At 34.4% G+C, this 17,500-nt stretch overlaps 1 pseudogene; it reads left to right on the forward strand.

The window, feature by feature from the left end:
* The window catches only part of LOC135197323 (neuropeptide Y receptor type 2-like), a 125,622-nt pseudogene that overhangs the window by 32,654 nt on the left and 75,468 nt on the right, over positions 1-17,500 (forward strand).

The raw sequence follows: 17,500 nt of genomic DNA on the forward strand, positions 1-17,500 counted from the left end.
AAAACCATGACGAGTTATTTTATCGCTAAAATTCAAATATTCCCTCTTATGTATTTGAAAAGCTACGATATAAATAAATATATATATATATATATATATATATATCTATATATATATATATATATATATATAATACGTATATGTGATATATACACGTTTGTGAGTGCGTAGTATATTCATATCTATTGTGCGATTTTGAATTTCGAAGACATGTAACACCAAGCAAATGTATTTGGGTTTTTAAATACTTCTTCTACAGCCACTTAATTAAATTTTCAGTTTCACTTTCTTTCCTTCAAATCGAGTTCTTTTCCTCCTTCTTCATCAGTATTCCGTGTATCCCATGACACTGTCGGTCATGGACTTCCAACCCTTTCTATTTCTTGCCCTCCGCACCACCACCATTAGTTTTGAGGTTGTTTTCTCTCTTCGAGTCAATCTCCATTTTCTGGCCATGTATCTCTCTCTCTCTCTCTCTCTCTCTCTCTCTCTCTCTCTCTCTCTCTCTCTCTCGATTTTCCCAGCCAGGAGTATAAAATATAATCAATTGTCATCATTCTCCTAAAAGTCTATTCTTTCCCAAATTTTCTTATCATATCAAGCATATTTACTCTACAGCCATATCATGATTGTTCATCTTTCTCTCTACTTTATTCATAAAAATTTTTCATTATAACTAGCATGTTTTTTTTATTGGTCATGTGGATATTATACATTCTCCTCACTTCTTTTCTGTTCATAACATTTTTCATCATATTAAACATATTCTTTTATATTCATATCGTAATTATTCATTCTCTTCCTCTCTTCTTCTCTGTTCATAACAGTTTTCATCATATTAAACATATATGCTTATGGTTATATCGTGATTATTCATTCGCTTCCTATCTTCTTCTCTGCTCGTAACATTTTTCATTGTATCAAGCATATTCCTTTTATGGTCATATGGAAAAATTACTCATTTTCCTCTTCGCCTCTGCACGTCAGTTCAGAAAACAGAATTGTTCCATTAACCTCATTATCTAAAATATTTCCAATATTACAATATTAACAATGATCTACCCTCTCCCTCGTTCTCAGTAATTATAATATGTAAATGGAGTAAAAAAAATATACAAATAAATCAATAAAAGGCTTCACCTTGATCCCATATTTCTTTTAAAGTAGATCCTCGAAGCTTAAATGAATTTAGGGTTATATCAGGATGGAAAAATAGTAGTTATTTGACAGAGCTGCCGGAAAAATAATAATTCCTACGATTTAGGTTTTTTTTTTCTTTTTTTGACAGAAGTGTCACGAGAAAATGTCGAGTGAAAATCATCAAATATTGCTCTCTGTTTTTCCGCGTTTTTTTTTTTTCTCTCTTTTAAAGTCTTGTTAAGCTTCTTGCTTTTTCATTACAGCGAGGTAAGCTGTAACACAATTAGTATTAGGAATCGATATTTATTATAATCGTTTTATCTCGTTAGCGTCCTGACATCAGGATGTAGAGAAAACCCTTTTTTTATATTCGTTGTTTCTGTGAGATATTTATACGTATTACATCTCTTCTTTTTTTTATCTATAAACTGCTCTATCTCTCGTTTTCCTGTTTGCCATTCAACGACATTTATACTTTTTGACTTAAAATGTTCGTTTGTTAACACCTTAACCATTAAATGAATTTATCATTGACTTCTCGTTTTAGCAACGTATCAAGTTTTCAAGTCGATGCAGTTATGAAAAAATTGACAAAATGCACAGTCGACACTTTGCCGCCAAAGAGACATGGGCGCAGGGACATCACCTGGCTTATTTCTGATTTGGTATTCATCCTTCCCACATACATACATACATACATACATACATACATACATACATACATACATACATACATACATACATACATACATACATACATACATATATATATATATATATATATATACATACATACATGAACATCACAGAAATACGTAGCAATGTTACTCATGACGATATCATTATTGGGAGCAGGATTAGCAAAGGATAATCCACAAAGTAGCTTTAGTCATAACGATGGATATCTTGATAATTACACTAATCACTTGACATATGTATAAACTCACGTAAAGCCGTCTCGCAATTGTTCGAAATCGCATCGATAATTACACTAATAATTTGGTTAAGGATCATGACGCACCGAGCTAATGTTTGTTTTTAAAGCGGGTCATCTGGCATAGTGGTTAGTGTCGTGGAATGCCACTTAGATGTCTCGGGTTCACGTCTTTCCCAGGGGGATGAAAAATCACTGGTTTCTGTATCATGACCAGTTACTGCTGCAGTGTGGGGGGGTCTTTAGCGGTGGGAGGTTGAAACCAACATTCATTGGAAGCTTGAATTTTGAGTCAGTGGCGCCTTTGGTGTGTGCTTGTTCCATGTGGACAGGTTTCATCTACTGAATTGATAATAATAATGAGCATGATAATAGTAATAATTGTAACCAGCACGTAAATCATTGCTCTAATTCCTGCTTTTTTGTTTGTTTGTATGGTGCTTTTACGTTGCCTGGAACCAGTGGTTATTCAGCAACGGGACCAACGGCTTTACGTGACTTCCGAACCACGTCGAGAGTGAATTCCTATCACCAGAAATACGCATCTCTAACCCCTCTCAGTGGAATGCCCGAGAATTGAACTCGCGGCCAACGAGGCGGCACGCCAACACCATACCGACCACGCCACTGCTGAGGCGCTTTCTAATTCCTGCCGCTATAAATCTGTAGCCAATGCATCGGCCCGGAGAAATAGGAGTCCCACGCACTAACAAGATTTTTTTTTAATTTTCATTCCTCGCTCCGTCCACCGTCTAATTAGCCTCCTGACTCGAAGCCGGAGAGTGAAGGACGGAGAAAAGTGAGGAAAAGAAAGGTTGAAAGCCGCCCAGAAGTCTCTCGTATAAACTCCGACTCAGGCGAGGGCAGGAAAACGAGAGAATGCGAAAGTTTTGCCGGAAGGTTTTGTATGACTTCTTCGAGACTTGGAAAGAGGAAGAGGGGAAGAGGCGTTGGAAGGAAAATTAGAGAGAGAATTCTTTTGATGGCTGCGTGGCGTTGTGTAGTTAATTACCCCCGGAAATGCTAATATACCCCCCATTTCTTTTTCTCGCCCGCTTAATTGATAATGGAATGCGTCGTTCGGTGACATACGTGAGTTTGGTGAGATTATCTTAGAAAGGTTACTAATCCTGATATTCCTATGTATATTCTATTCTTTTGTCATGGTTATTCCAAGTCATATATCTGATTGAATGTAGTATATATTAATGTATTCAATTCCAAGTCATATATCTGATTAAATGTAATATATATTAATACATTTAATTCCAAGCCATCTATCTGATTGAATGTAATATATAGTAATACATTCAATTCCAAGTCATATATCTAAGCGAATTTACTAAATAGTATCACATTCATCCTGGAAAAAACTGGACCAGTGGAGTCAAACATAATATGATGGTATGAAGGACTGAATATTGCTAATATGCAATATAGCTGGAAGGGGTAGTTGAACAGTGCAGACAACGAGAAAAATAGCTCGACCCATTAAGTTAATTGATATTGAGATGTCTGTCATACAGGAAAATTCCAGATGTCAGATCATTTGATCTCGTATATGCTTGAGTTACAAATACATGCGTAAATATATAAATACAGATATACAACACAAACACACACACGCACACACACACACACACATATATATATTTTTTTTTAATATATATATATATATATATATATATATATATATATATATATATATATATTATATATGTGTGTGTGTGTGTGTGTGTGTGTGTGTGTGCGTGTTGTATATGAATGTCTTTTACTGCAATACAACAGTATAATATGAAGATAAAAGGCCATAAAACACTATTTAACGTTGCAACCAAATATTTCGAACACTTCCTTCTGTGCTCCTGATCACTGCTCGAAATATATGGTTGCAACGTTAAAAATAGTGTTTTATGGGCCTTTTATATTCGCATATAACATGATGGTATGAATATTGCTAATATGCAAATACCTGGAAGGGGTAGTTGAACAGTGCAGACAACGAGAAAAAATAGCTCGAACCATTAAATTAATGATAATGAGATGTCTTGCCATACATGAAAATTACAGATGTCAGATAATTGACTCGTATACGCTTGAGTTACCAAATACATGCGTAAATATATAAATACAGATATACAACACAACACACACACACACACACACACACACACACATATATATATATATGTGTGTGTGTGTGTGTGTGTGTGTGTGTGTGTGTGTGTGTGTGCGTGCGTGTATATGAATGTCTTTTTACTGCAATACAACAGTATATGAGATAAAAAGGCCCATAAAACACTATTTTAACGTTGCAACCAAATATTTCGAACACTTCCTTCTGTGCTCCTGATCACTGTGCCTCGAAATATATGGTTGCAACGTTAAAATTAGTGTTTTTATGGGCCTTTTATCTTCGCATATATATATATATATGTGTGTGTATGTGTGTGTGTGTGTGCGTGTCTTTGTGCCTGTGTGTACCTGGGTGTTTATTTATGCGAATTTCTACTTTAAGCTGTTATGATGATGCGTACACAGGTCGAGTAAATAAAGTTCAATGCCCGAAAGCATCAGGAATGATTTCGCGTGATAAGCGGAAAGGGCTGTATTACTGAGGATAACAACACACAGGTCGTAATATGCATCAGTTTACATTTCCCAGGAGAAGGAACAATGCAAATCATTTTCGAGTCTACGTCAGTACTAAAATATTAACGATGAAACGTTCACCGTTCTAATGCACTCTCTGATTTCAGATTGAATTACGTAGATAATTACAGGTAAAGAAGGTCTTCTACTTGAATTTTTCAGGATCTGTGGAGACTGCAAGTGTTGTTCTCACACACCAGCATTAGCACGTGTCACATATACATATCTCTCTCTCTCTCTCTCTCATTCTCTCTCTACACATCCTCTCTCTCTCTCTCTCTCTCTCTATACTACATATATATATATATATATATATATATATATATATATATATATATATATATATTATTATATAGTATGTGTGCGTGGTGTGTTGTGTGTGCGTGTGTATATATATAACCATGCCCAATTAGAATTATATTATCAATAAAAATTGAAAAATTTAAAAAAATTAAAATATTCTGAAAAATACTAATATTAACTCATCAAGATGAGTAAGTTCATCAATATGCGCACCCGTATTATTATTATAATTACTATTACTATTATCATTATTATTATTTAAATGAGTATCATTAACATAGTTGAATCTGTAAATAGCAATGACCTTATAAAACAAAGATCTACGAAATAAACTGAATGTACAAATGCGTAGAAAAGATATACCATCAAAACAGCAAACTAAAAAAGTAGTAAAAACAAAACGGAGCAAAATGCACAAAACAACTAAATGTACAAAAGCACAAACAAGTAAATAAAAAAAAACCAAGGCAGAGTTGTATACGCCGCATTAAAATAGATTGCAGTTTTGTTCAGCCACATAGAACACGAAATGTTTTTTTCGTCAGAATAACCAAATTTTTTTTTTTTTTCAATTTTTTTTTTTTTCAAAAAGCTGAAAGAGCTGCCTAAACCCCCCTCGACTTCTGGTACTCTGGAATAAAAACTAAAAACAGTCGAGTGTTTGTGTGTGTATATATATATATATATATATATATATATATATTATGTATATATAATATATATATATATATATATATATATATATATATATATATATATATATATATATATATATTCGAAATTTTCGCATTACGCGTCGGGAAAACTCTCCATAAGATAATCGCTTATACAAAAAAAAATATCGCGCTTACTTGCAGGGAATGTAATAGTCTGTAGTGTTCGTGAAAAAGAATATTAATTTATTTTGCATATATATATATATATATATATATATATATATATATATATATATATATATATATATAATATGTGGGTGTGGTGTGTGTCACAGTGTCACATAACTATACTGTGGTGTTTTTGTATGGTAACACTGCGTCCCGGGCTTTAGATAGTTACGCTATGTGTAAGTTTTAGGTAAATAAAAGGATATCTGGGTGTACATTTGCAACTGAAAAGTGTTTTAACAATTTACTGTATGCGAATTACACCGTTAATATTCGAAATAGGATATTATAATCGTTGAATGTAAGGTGAATGTAACTATCTAAAGCCCGGGTGACATATTTCATATCCACAAATATCAAGCAACAAATATCGTTTAAAGTCCAATCGACTATACCCCACCTCTGGGAATATCTTACACCCTAGGGGCAATTATAATTAAGAAGTACTCCCCCAGTTATAACTCCCCTAAGATGCAAGTTATTCCCGAGTTATAGTTGACTGGATACGGACCCGATATTTGTGACTATATATATACGATATATATATAAACTTAGCCACGTGCGTGTGTGTGTGTGTGTGTGTGTGTGTGTGTGTGTGACTTTGAATCTGAAATGTTTTCAGAGAAACTGGATAGTGTACTACAGGCATCTTTTACAAAAAATCTTCGCTAATTTTTTTCATAAAATGTTGCTTTACTTCGTGTCCAATGGCAAATGGATGCGAGTCCTTCTTTTTTACCGTACTGAATATTTTTCTCACCAGGAAAAAGCTATCGAAACGATAAGAATTATGAAGCCGCTTTTTTTTTATTTGTCTTGTAACTTTTTTCTGTTCGTATATATTTGTGCTTTCTCTGTCTTTCTCTTTTGTGAAAGTTCTGGGATTTCTCCCAGAGAGAGAGAGAGAGAGAGAGAGTAAATGATAGATAGATATAGTAAGTCTCATTCTGAGAGATTCACTATGTATTTTCACTATGTATTAAGCGAGAGAGAGAGAGAGAGAGAGAGAGAGAGAGAGAGAGAGAGAGAGAGAGAGAGAGAGAGAGGTATATTGTAACTCATTATGAGAAAGGCACAGGATACTGAGAGAGAGACAGAGAATATGATTTTTTGATGGTGGTTTATATTTAATGACAGAATTTTCACCTTTTTATTTATCTTTTTTCCCAGAGTAAGCAATTTTTACTTGCTTTCGAGCTTATATAATTCTATAACGTTTTCATGAAGAACGTAAACATTTTGGGAATGCTATTAATAGCGAACATAAAAATGGTACCTCTTGCAAAACAGGTCATTTTAATTCCTTCAAGGTTAATGCCGTCATGCATAGTTTTACTCTCTCGACATAAAAAACAGTCCCACTCTTTTTCCTTGCTTTTGTTTTTGGGGAGCTTGGATTTCTTAATCTTTATTTATTCACTGCACAGGGACTTTCCCCAGTTAGAGAAGGGGGTGGGGGGGGGATGCACCAACACTGACTGCTCTTTTAGATTTCTCTGATGCCACGCTCTTTCGTGGGGAAATCTGCTTGCTAGGAGAGAGAGAGAGAGAGAGAGAGAGAGAGAGAGTCCGGAAGTGTTCACGCTCTTTCAGAAAAGGTTTGAGTATCAAAGTATAATAAGAAGTTAAAGAAGAAAGGTGGGAAAGTTGATCATTTCCACCCATCAGCATTTAGAGAAAGAAACTCTCTCTCTCTCTCTCTCTTAGAAACTCTCTCTCTCTCTCTCTCTTAGTATCTTGTACCCTCTCATAATGAGTATTACAATATACCTCTCTCTCTCTCTCTCTCTCTCTCTCTCTCTCTCTCTCTCTCTCTCTCTCTCCTAGCAAGCAGATTTCCCCACGAAAGAGCGTGGCATCAGAGAAATCTAAAAGAGCAGTCAGTGTTGGTGCATTCAACCCCCCCCCCCCCACCCCTTCTCTAACTGGGGAAAGTCCCTGTGCAGTGAATAAATAAAGATTAAGAATCCAAGCTCCCCAAAAACAAAAGCAAGGAAAAAGAGTGGACTGTTTTTATGTCGAGAGAGTAAACATACATAACGCATGACGGCATTAACCTTGAAGGAATTAAAATGACCTGTTTTGCAAGAGGTACCATTTTTATGTTCGCTATTAATAGCATTCCCAAAATGTTTACGTTCTTCATGAAAACATTATAGAATTATATAAGCTCGGTTTTGAGAATATGACGGCTGATGAAAGGCAGTGGTGGAAAGCAAGTAAAAATTGCCTACTATGGGAAAAAAGATAAATAAAAAGGTGAAAATTCTGTCATTAAATATAAACCACCATCAAAAAATCATAAAAGGGTGATACTTTTTCGAGTGGAAAATGACCCACCATCACGAAAAATAAAAGGGTGATAACAAAAGGGAATTTCGCCCTTTTATTATTACCCTAAAAAAAAGCATTAATTTTATGACGAAAAATCACCCACCTAAAAAATAACCATATAAGGGTGATAATAAAAGAGACAACTTTAGTATAAAAACCCTCAGAGAAACATAAGAGGCTGGTAATGTTATGACTGAAGAGAACCACCTTCAAAGAAACCAGTTAAGGGTGATAATAAAGCGTGATAGTTTTGAATTAAAAATGACCCACCCCCAAAGATTCACAAAACGGTGATTATTTTATGATTGAAAATAACCAGCCCTTTCGAAAACTATAGAAGGGTGATTAATTTAATGACTGAAATTTACCCATCCTCAAAAAAAAAAAAAAAAAAACAAAAAAAAAAAAAAAACACACATAAAAGGGTAATAATTTTATGACTAAAATTTACCCATCCTCAATAAAAAAAAAAAAACACACACACACAAGGGTGACCAGGAAAAGGGAGATAATTTTATTAATGAAAATGAAACCAACAAATAAACCATAAAAGAGTGATAATGGAAGAATTAATAATTTCATGACCAAAATTTTAGATTTTTATCAAAAGAGCCAGGGACGGAGAAAAGGAAGAGAAACCGAAGCGAGCGTTACTAAATAAATAGCACGAGGGTTTCAAAAAGAAAAATAGGACGAGGGTTGCAAAAGAAAATAGCAAGAGGGTTTCAAAGGAAAACAGCGTTTCACAGGGAAATAAGAAGTGGGTTTCCAAGGAAAATAATGCAGGGGTTTCGAGAGAAAATAGCACGAGGGTTACAAAGAAAAATAGCATGAGGGTTTCAAAGGAGCACGAGGGTTACGAAGGAAAATAACGGAAACGTTTCGTAGGAAAATAGTGCGAGGGTTTCGAAGGAAATAGCGGAAGGGTTACGAAGAAAAATAACGCGAGGGTTTCAAATGAAAATAAAACGAGGGTTACGAAGGAAATTAGCACGAGGGCTTCATAGGAAAATAACGCAAGGGTTTCAAAAGAAAATAGCACGAGGGTTTCAAAGGAAAATAGCACGAAGGTTTTAAAGGAAAATTGCACGAGGGTTTCAAAGGCAAATAACACAAGGGTTTCAAAGGAAATAGGACCAGGGTTTCCAAGGAAAATGGCATTTCAAAGGAAAATAGCGCGAGTGTTTCAAAGGAAAAATAGCAAGAGGTTTCAAAGGAAAATAGCAAAAGGTTTCAAACGAAAATAGCACGAGGGTTTCAAAGGAAAATAGCAAAAGGGTTTCAAAGGAAAATAGCAAGAGGTTTCAAAAGGTAATAGCACGGAGGTTTCAAAGGAAAATAGCAAGAGAACTACGAAGGGAAATCTCGCGAAATCCTCCAATGGAAGACAAGGCTAGAATGGCTGATAGGTGGCGAAACTTGCAGCCACAGATACAAACAAAACGAAAGTTTTAATGAACTACTGGCGAGGATCTCGACCGGCAGGCAAACAAAGAAAGATGATGGAACAAACACGCTGGAGGAAAAGAGATGGGGGAAAAGAAACGAATGGATGGAAAGGTGTTTTGGAAGGGCGATGGAGTGGAGACAGTTAACAGTGACAAGAATAACAGAAGTGTGATAGTGATAGTATATATATATATATATATATATATATATATATATATATATATATATATATATATAAAATGATAGCTGTGTAATAACAATTCACAGTTATATAAATAGATTGTATTGATGTGCATTAGAAAAAAGCAGAGACTTTCGAACAACTGAACAGTGTTCCTCCTAGGTTTTGAATTTATTTGCAATAATAATAATAATAATAATAATAATAATAATAATAATAATAAAGGAAACAGTAACATATCTAAAATAATCAAAAATAATGATAATAATAATGATGGAAACAGCAACATATCTTAAGCATAGGAAATAATAATAATAATAAGGAATAGCAACATATCTAAAATATAGGTATAATAATAATAATAATAATATAATAATAATAATAATAATAATAATAATAATAATAATAATAATAATAATAATAATCAGCTTTAAAATATGGAAAAAAAAACTTTCAAAATCAATTTTCCCAGTGGATTGTTGGGCCAAGCTCCGAAAAATAACATCAAGTGAAAACAGGAATGATAATAATAACTATTATTCTGCAACTGTCAAGAGACAGAAACTAGCAAGCACCGGAAGGAAGGCTCTTTACCATTCCTTTAGCAACTGCACAAAGGAAGCACACACACACACTAGCGACACCGGAACCTTTAGCTGTGATTCGCAAGTTACGAGGACACAGGAAGCACTAAACGGATGACGGGGACTTCTGCAACCCTTTGCAGGCGTCATCAACCCTGATTTTCTTCGTCTGCTCACCATAAACACAGCTGCTTAAATTAGGCTCTCCGACATTATATAACTGCGCCAACTTCGGAAGGCGATATGTAATCTTGATGGTTGCCCCCGCCCCCACCCCCTTAAGGTTATCGCAAGTACTCTCTTATAATTTTAGGAGGGATGAATTATATATATATATATATATATATATAATATATATATATATATATATATATATATATATACACACATATATGTATATCAAATATATATATATATATATATATATATATATATATATGTATATATATATATATATATATATATATATATATATATATATATATATATCAGAAACCATTCAAAACAATGTAAAACCTACTTCGAGAACAAAGATTTTAGTGTCATCGGTCATACTGCCAATCTCAAGATTTAACAATCCTAGAGCCGTTGTTTATAAAATAACTTGTACATCGTTAAACACTCATACATCTGCGAGCCCACTGTATTTAGCTTAAGTTCGTACTGGGGTGGTTTCCTTTCATTTAGTTCCTTGCTGTCTTTACCTCTAGGTTGGTTTGTTTGTATTTTTATTTATTTCACCCTTTTTACTCCGGTTATATCTTAATGAATTCTTAGACTATGTTTTTTGATATCTTTTCTTATGACCCAGAAAGATGTAATTCTCTACATAATTACGAAACGTTGGTAAAATAATAAAAAAGACAGCCTAGTGATGTTTGATTTTCGTCCGCCTTCCTCTGAATATGTTACTTGAGTAGTTCCCTGTGCCCTGTTTAACTATATATATATATATATATATATATATATATATATATATATAATATATATATATATATATAAAAGTTTTGTTTATGCTTCATTGAAGGACTGCTAAAACAATGACTGGAGCTGCATATGCATTAGTACTTGGAGAAAATTAGGAAAAGAATGTACCTGAAAATTATGTATATATAAAAAAATATTATATATTATATAAAAGATATATATATATAAATATATATATTATATATATATATATATATATATATAGATATATATATATATATATATATAATATATATATAACGCTGGAAGATAATAAAGTGAAGACTTGAAGAAAATCGTAATAGCATATATATATATAATATATATATATAAATATATATATATATATATATTATATATATATATAAAAGTTTTGTTTATGCTTCATTGAAGACTGCTAAGAAAATACTGGAGTTGCATATGCCATTAGTACTTGGGAGAAAATTAGGAAAAGAATGTTCCTGAAAATTATGTATATATAAAAAATATTATATATATATATATATAAATATATATATTATACTATATATGTATATATATATATAGTAATATATATATATATATATATATATATATATATATATATATATAGATATATATGCTTACGATTTTCATCAAGTCTTCACTTTATTATCTTCCAGCGTTAGTGTATTATTTAGTTCCGACGAACGATGATCAAAAACTGTGCATGGAGCAGATCAAATTGCAAATCATGTCAGTAGAATTTTGTGAAGGAAACAATTAAAATCCATCTCGATATTGAAATAACACCACAATTTGCCCTATTGTCCTACATACTCTGATTGCGTAGACAGCGCTCTTAGAGGGCAATTATAAATTCAACCCAAACTTCCATCAGGATTAGTATCCATTTCGAAATCTACTTAATTCTTCCTCAGATCAAGGCCAACCGATTGATGAAATTTCGTCGAAGTCGAGATACACTATGGAAAACGATTAGTCAAGTTAGAACAACCAAATAAATGCATAACCTTTGCGCAATTTCGTTGGCGAAGATAACCTTGTAATATGCAATCAACATCAAAGGAAAATACGAGAATGAATAGGTTTTCAAAGATAACTGAAGACTTCTGAAATACTCTACAGAACTGAACATTTATAGTTACTTAGACACTTATTTTCTTACTGCAATATCTGTTATTCACGTAGAATGTGGTAACTACAAAGCTTTGCCTGAATGACGGCAAGGCGGCAACAAGCCCCAAAACTATTTGCAGGTATCTGTAACGTAAACACACTTACAATCCGAGTTATACAACGCTATAACGTTTTAACTACGTGGATATCGGAGCACATTGCACACACTAAGCCTTTACTTATCAATTTTACTGTCAGTCTGTAAACAATTTGTCTTATAAGCAAAATTGTATATTATCATTTCTTCTGTTTCAGGGACCATTTCCACTCCTGCGCTCTCCGTCACAAGGTACTTATAATCTATTCAACTGTTATGCACGAAATGCTGCTGATTTTTCTTTCTTTTTTCTTTTTTATTTTTTTGCTAATCCATTCTTATGTAAAAAGGGAAACTTAAACTGTATATTGCATGTATTTTATCCTTTACTGCTGCGTGTTTTTTCGTTGTTTATTCGACACAGAAATCACCGAAAAAACAGCTTCCTTTGTTCTTATGTCTGACCCACATCCAGCCATCTCTCTCTATCTGTCTATCTATCTCAGCCTCTATCGCTCTCTCCGTTTACCTGCCTGTCTGTTTCTCTCTCTCTACCTATCTATCTTTCTGAATATCTATAGCCACCTGTTTCTCCCACTCCTAGACAGTCTTTCCCTAGAGGTTTTTCTTGCCTCTTCAGCTGTATATCTTAATGACTGTCTACTGAGCGCGCGCGCGCGTGGTGTAAATATTCCTCTGTTCTGCGCTCCACCTTTGCTCTCACACCAGGATCATCGTGCCAATAAATTCAGAATTCCTGGGGCCTATGATGTCATTCAGCGCTGAAACGGAAATTGAGAATAGAAAGGTTTGAAAGGCGTAACAGGAGGAAAACCTCGCAGTTGCAAAATGAAAGAATTGTTATGAGAAGGTGGATAGCAAGATGGAAGAGAGAGAATATGAATGGATGTACAATAAAAGGAATGAAAGGGATTGCAGCTAGGGGCCGAAGGGACGCCGCAAAGAACCTTAAGTAATGCCTACAGTGCACCGCGTGAGGTGCACTAACGGCACTAACACCGTAGGGAGCATGGCCCATTTAACGCAGGTGGGCAGTGACCTCGGTGTACCTCTCACGGTGCGCTGTAGACATTACTTAAGGCTCTTTGCAGCGGCCCTTTGACCCCGAGCTACAACCCCTTTCTTTCGCTCCTTTTACTGTACCTCCGTTCATATTCTCTTTCTCCTACCTTACTTTCCACCCTCTTCTAATAATTGTTTCCCTTTCGGCGGTGAGCGACCTCATAGGTCTTAGGGGTTGGTCTTTGGCCTAAACTTTATATTCCATTGCCTTCCAAATGAAAAATAATCTATCACAATGAAGTGCTGTATTAATGAAACCTATTTAGAAATATGAACTTCATAATGAGAACGAAAACGATAACAGGGGACTTGGCAGAACTTGACAGCCGAAAGTAATGATGATGGCGGGGGAGGAGAAGCAATAACAACGAAAACAGCCGACGTTTCTCTCAATTGACTGCAATAAATGCAAATGCTGTTTTCGCCCTGTTTGGGAACCCGGCATAATGCAGTAGTATGTCTGACAGCTAAACGCGGATCTGATCGGGACATTGTTATATAAACATTGCAAATTCCCGAGATCTTCTGCGGGGGCACTGATGAATTCTTATCCAAGAACGTTATTCTTCGGCCTCATGGGGGGGGGGGTCGTGTTATCATTCTTGCCTGAAGGAATGAAATTACTTCCATTGATCGGTGTCTCTTGTTATTCGCTCAAGTTTATGTTATGCTTTTACGTGCGTGGGAGACCTATTGAATATCATATGAATAAGACCTGGCAAAGTCAGGCAAACAAGGTATGCTCAGAGAGAGAGAGAGAGAGAGAGAGAGAGAGAGAGAGAGAGAAAGTCACGTGTAGACAACTTGAGAGAGAGAGACGAGATTAACGATTGATGCCTTTTTAAAATCAAGGAAATAGGAGAAAAAGTCACGGTGGTGGAGACCAACTTGAGAGGAGACGGGAGGAGAGAGAGAGAGAGATGATGAAGAAGGGGATGGGGAGAGAGAGAGGAGGCAGAGAGAGAGATGACACATTTTTAAATATAAAAAGGAAATTAGGAAGAAGTTTTCAAGGGGAGAAATTATTGAACGAAAAAGGATAGAGAGAGTCAAGTGGATGATAATTTGAAAGAGAGAGAGAGCTGAGACGCGGAGGGACTGACGAGAGAGAAGAGGAGGAGAGAGAGGGAGACAGCGGAGATGAGAGGAGGAGAGAGGAGATTACACATTTAATTAAATTCTAAAAAAGCAAATTAGGAAGAAACGTAACGTGTAGACAACTTGAGAGAGAGAGAGAGAGAGAGAGAGAGATTATGCCTTTTTAAAATAAAGGAAATAGGAAGAAAGTCAGGTGGAGACAACTTGAGAGAGAGAGAGAGAGAGAGAGAGAGAGAGAGAGAGAGAGAGAGAGAGAGAGAGAGAGAGAGAGGTGGGGGTGGCCTCTTCAGCTTCCCAATATTTATGGCCATTGACGTCATATCAAAACTTTGCGTTAATTAGATTCTTAATTGCTAACCTTCCTTTTTATGCAAAGGCAGAATGGCTGAATCAAAATATCGAATTGGCGAGAAAAGAAACCAAATTATGATTAGTTATTTTCAATACACAGCTAATGAGATCTACAAGTGAACTTTACGTACATTCACGAATGCACGCATCTATATGTGTTTAATGACACACTGCTTTAATTCGTCAAGAAAAAATAATCCAATAGTATATACAATTTTAAAACCTAATCCGTTACCTAAAAAAATATGAGCAAATTATCATACATTACTTACACTAATTTTCAGACACATTCGTAGTTATTATTATTTTTTTCCTGCATTTGCAAAATAGGTTTTTCTTGTAATGATTCTAATATGAAATTAATGAATAGAAATTATTGTAATATAAATAATAGTAGAAGACTGGAAATCTCAAAGATACTAAAGTTTGATAGCATCCGTTAGTAATAGTAGAAAGAAATATAAAAATAATCAACATAATGAATGATAGGGTGAATACTTCGAAAGTCTACGGATATCTGTGACGGTAACATTTGGAAAAACGTTGGAACTGTAGAGACGAATAATTTGCTAAGTATATGTGTGGTATAAGAAATGAACGGGCGAGAAATGTGGAAACACGCAGTACTATAGTAGGTTCACATCAGCCATGCATCTGATGTCTAGACCCATCCCTTACGGCGCTCCTGATTGGCTGTTGATAAGCCAATCACAGGGCTGGAAACTCTCAGTGTCCCGAGAGAGTTCACATATTTGTCAAAAGTATTTTATCAATAATATCCTAATTAATACACACATGAATACTGGATTTCTACTCAACAACCAAGCTGGGTCAGAATAACGAATTATCAGAAGAATTGAAAAGACCCTGTATAAGATTAATTCGTTGAAAGCTACCACATATTTTCAAAATAATAAATAATAATAATAATAATAATAATAATAATAATAATAATAACATGGACTGTTGAGGATTTTATACATAAACAGTACAACAACAATAACAATTCTAAAGTGATAAATCCGTCGTGAACCACAAACTTTTTTGGGAAAGGAAATAATAATAATAATAATAATAATAATAATAATAATAATAATAATAATAATAATAATAATTAAAATAATAACAACAACAACATGGACTATGGGGATTTTATACGTCAACACCAACAACAACAATAGATCTAAGGTGATAAACCCGTCTGGAGCCACTCCCTTTTTTAGGGAATTGAAATAATAATAATAATAATAATAATAATAATAATAATATAATAATAATAATAATATAATAACAACAACAACATAGACTATTGTGGATTTTATACATCAACAGTAACAATAACAAGAATAATTCTGAAGTGATAAATCCGCAATCTTGTGTTCTACTTGAGAAATAATACAGCCAACAGCTGTATTAAGTAAGGATGAAAGTTGCCAGGTTCCCACATTAATTAGAATTCATTTTCAGTTATGAATGGTCTAGAATTAATGTAGAATGACGTCACAAGAGGAGAAAATTCAAAGCATTAATGAAAGGATATGGAAAACAGCAACATTCTACCTTTGAAAAACCTGAACGAAGTTAAACGAAATGGAAATTTGAAAGAGGAAAAGAATCGGAAATATGATACACATCAAGGAGCCGCAAAAATAGCAAATTCGCTCACAGTCCTCATTCATTAATTGGGGGAAAAAATACCACCATTTCACTCGATAGACCATCATCCATTTTTTCCAGCAATTAAGCCTTTTGAAAATTCAAAGGTTGACGGTTCAACGTTTATCTCATTTCCAAGATTTCTATCATTTTTTTTTTTTTTTTGACGCGGGCTGGTATACGATTTCCCGCAAAAAAATGAATGAATCGATCAGGATAATGCCTACGTCACACCTCATCACTTATTTACTTCCGTCAACACTACTTTTCACTCGCAACAGTAAGGTGGGAAGTGCAAATAAAACCATTTCACTTTCACTTGCCAGCAAATATGTAGATTTGACGGCACGTTGGGATGGTCGGCGTCCAGTGATTTATATTTTTTTTTTTTCCATGCGAGGTGAAAAATGTAAATCCAATGTATCGAAGCCAGCGAATATCATTTTGTCTTTTTAGCGGACATTTGCCACCTATGCTTCGAGTCTGTGTTGCCTAAGTCGTTAATGGCTTTTGGTGGTTCGATGTCTAATTGCGAAAATGTTAATTTGATGACTCCCTGTTAATTTATCGATGCTTATTAAACTAGATTTAGGAATGTTTTTCTCGAAGGAGACGTCGTAACAACTTTTGGAAAGGGTTTTAAGAGAAAGAAAAAAAGAAAGTTAGAGTGGAAAAAAGAAAGTTGGAGAG

Source organism: Macrobrachium nipponense, chromosome 18, assembly GCF_015104395.2.
Source record: "Macrobrachium nipponense isolate FS-2020 chromosome 18, ASM1510439v2, whole genome shotgun sequence".
Classification (NCBI taxonomy): domain Eukaryota; kingdom Metazoa; phylum Arthropoda; class Malacostraca; order Decapoda; family Palaemonidae; genus Macrobrachium; species Macrobrachium nipponense.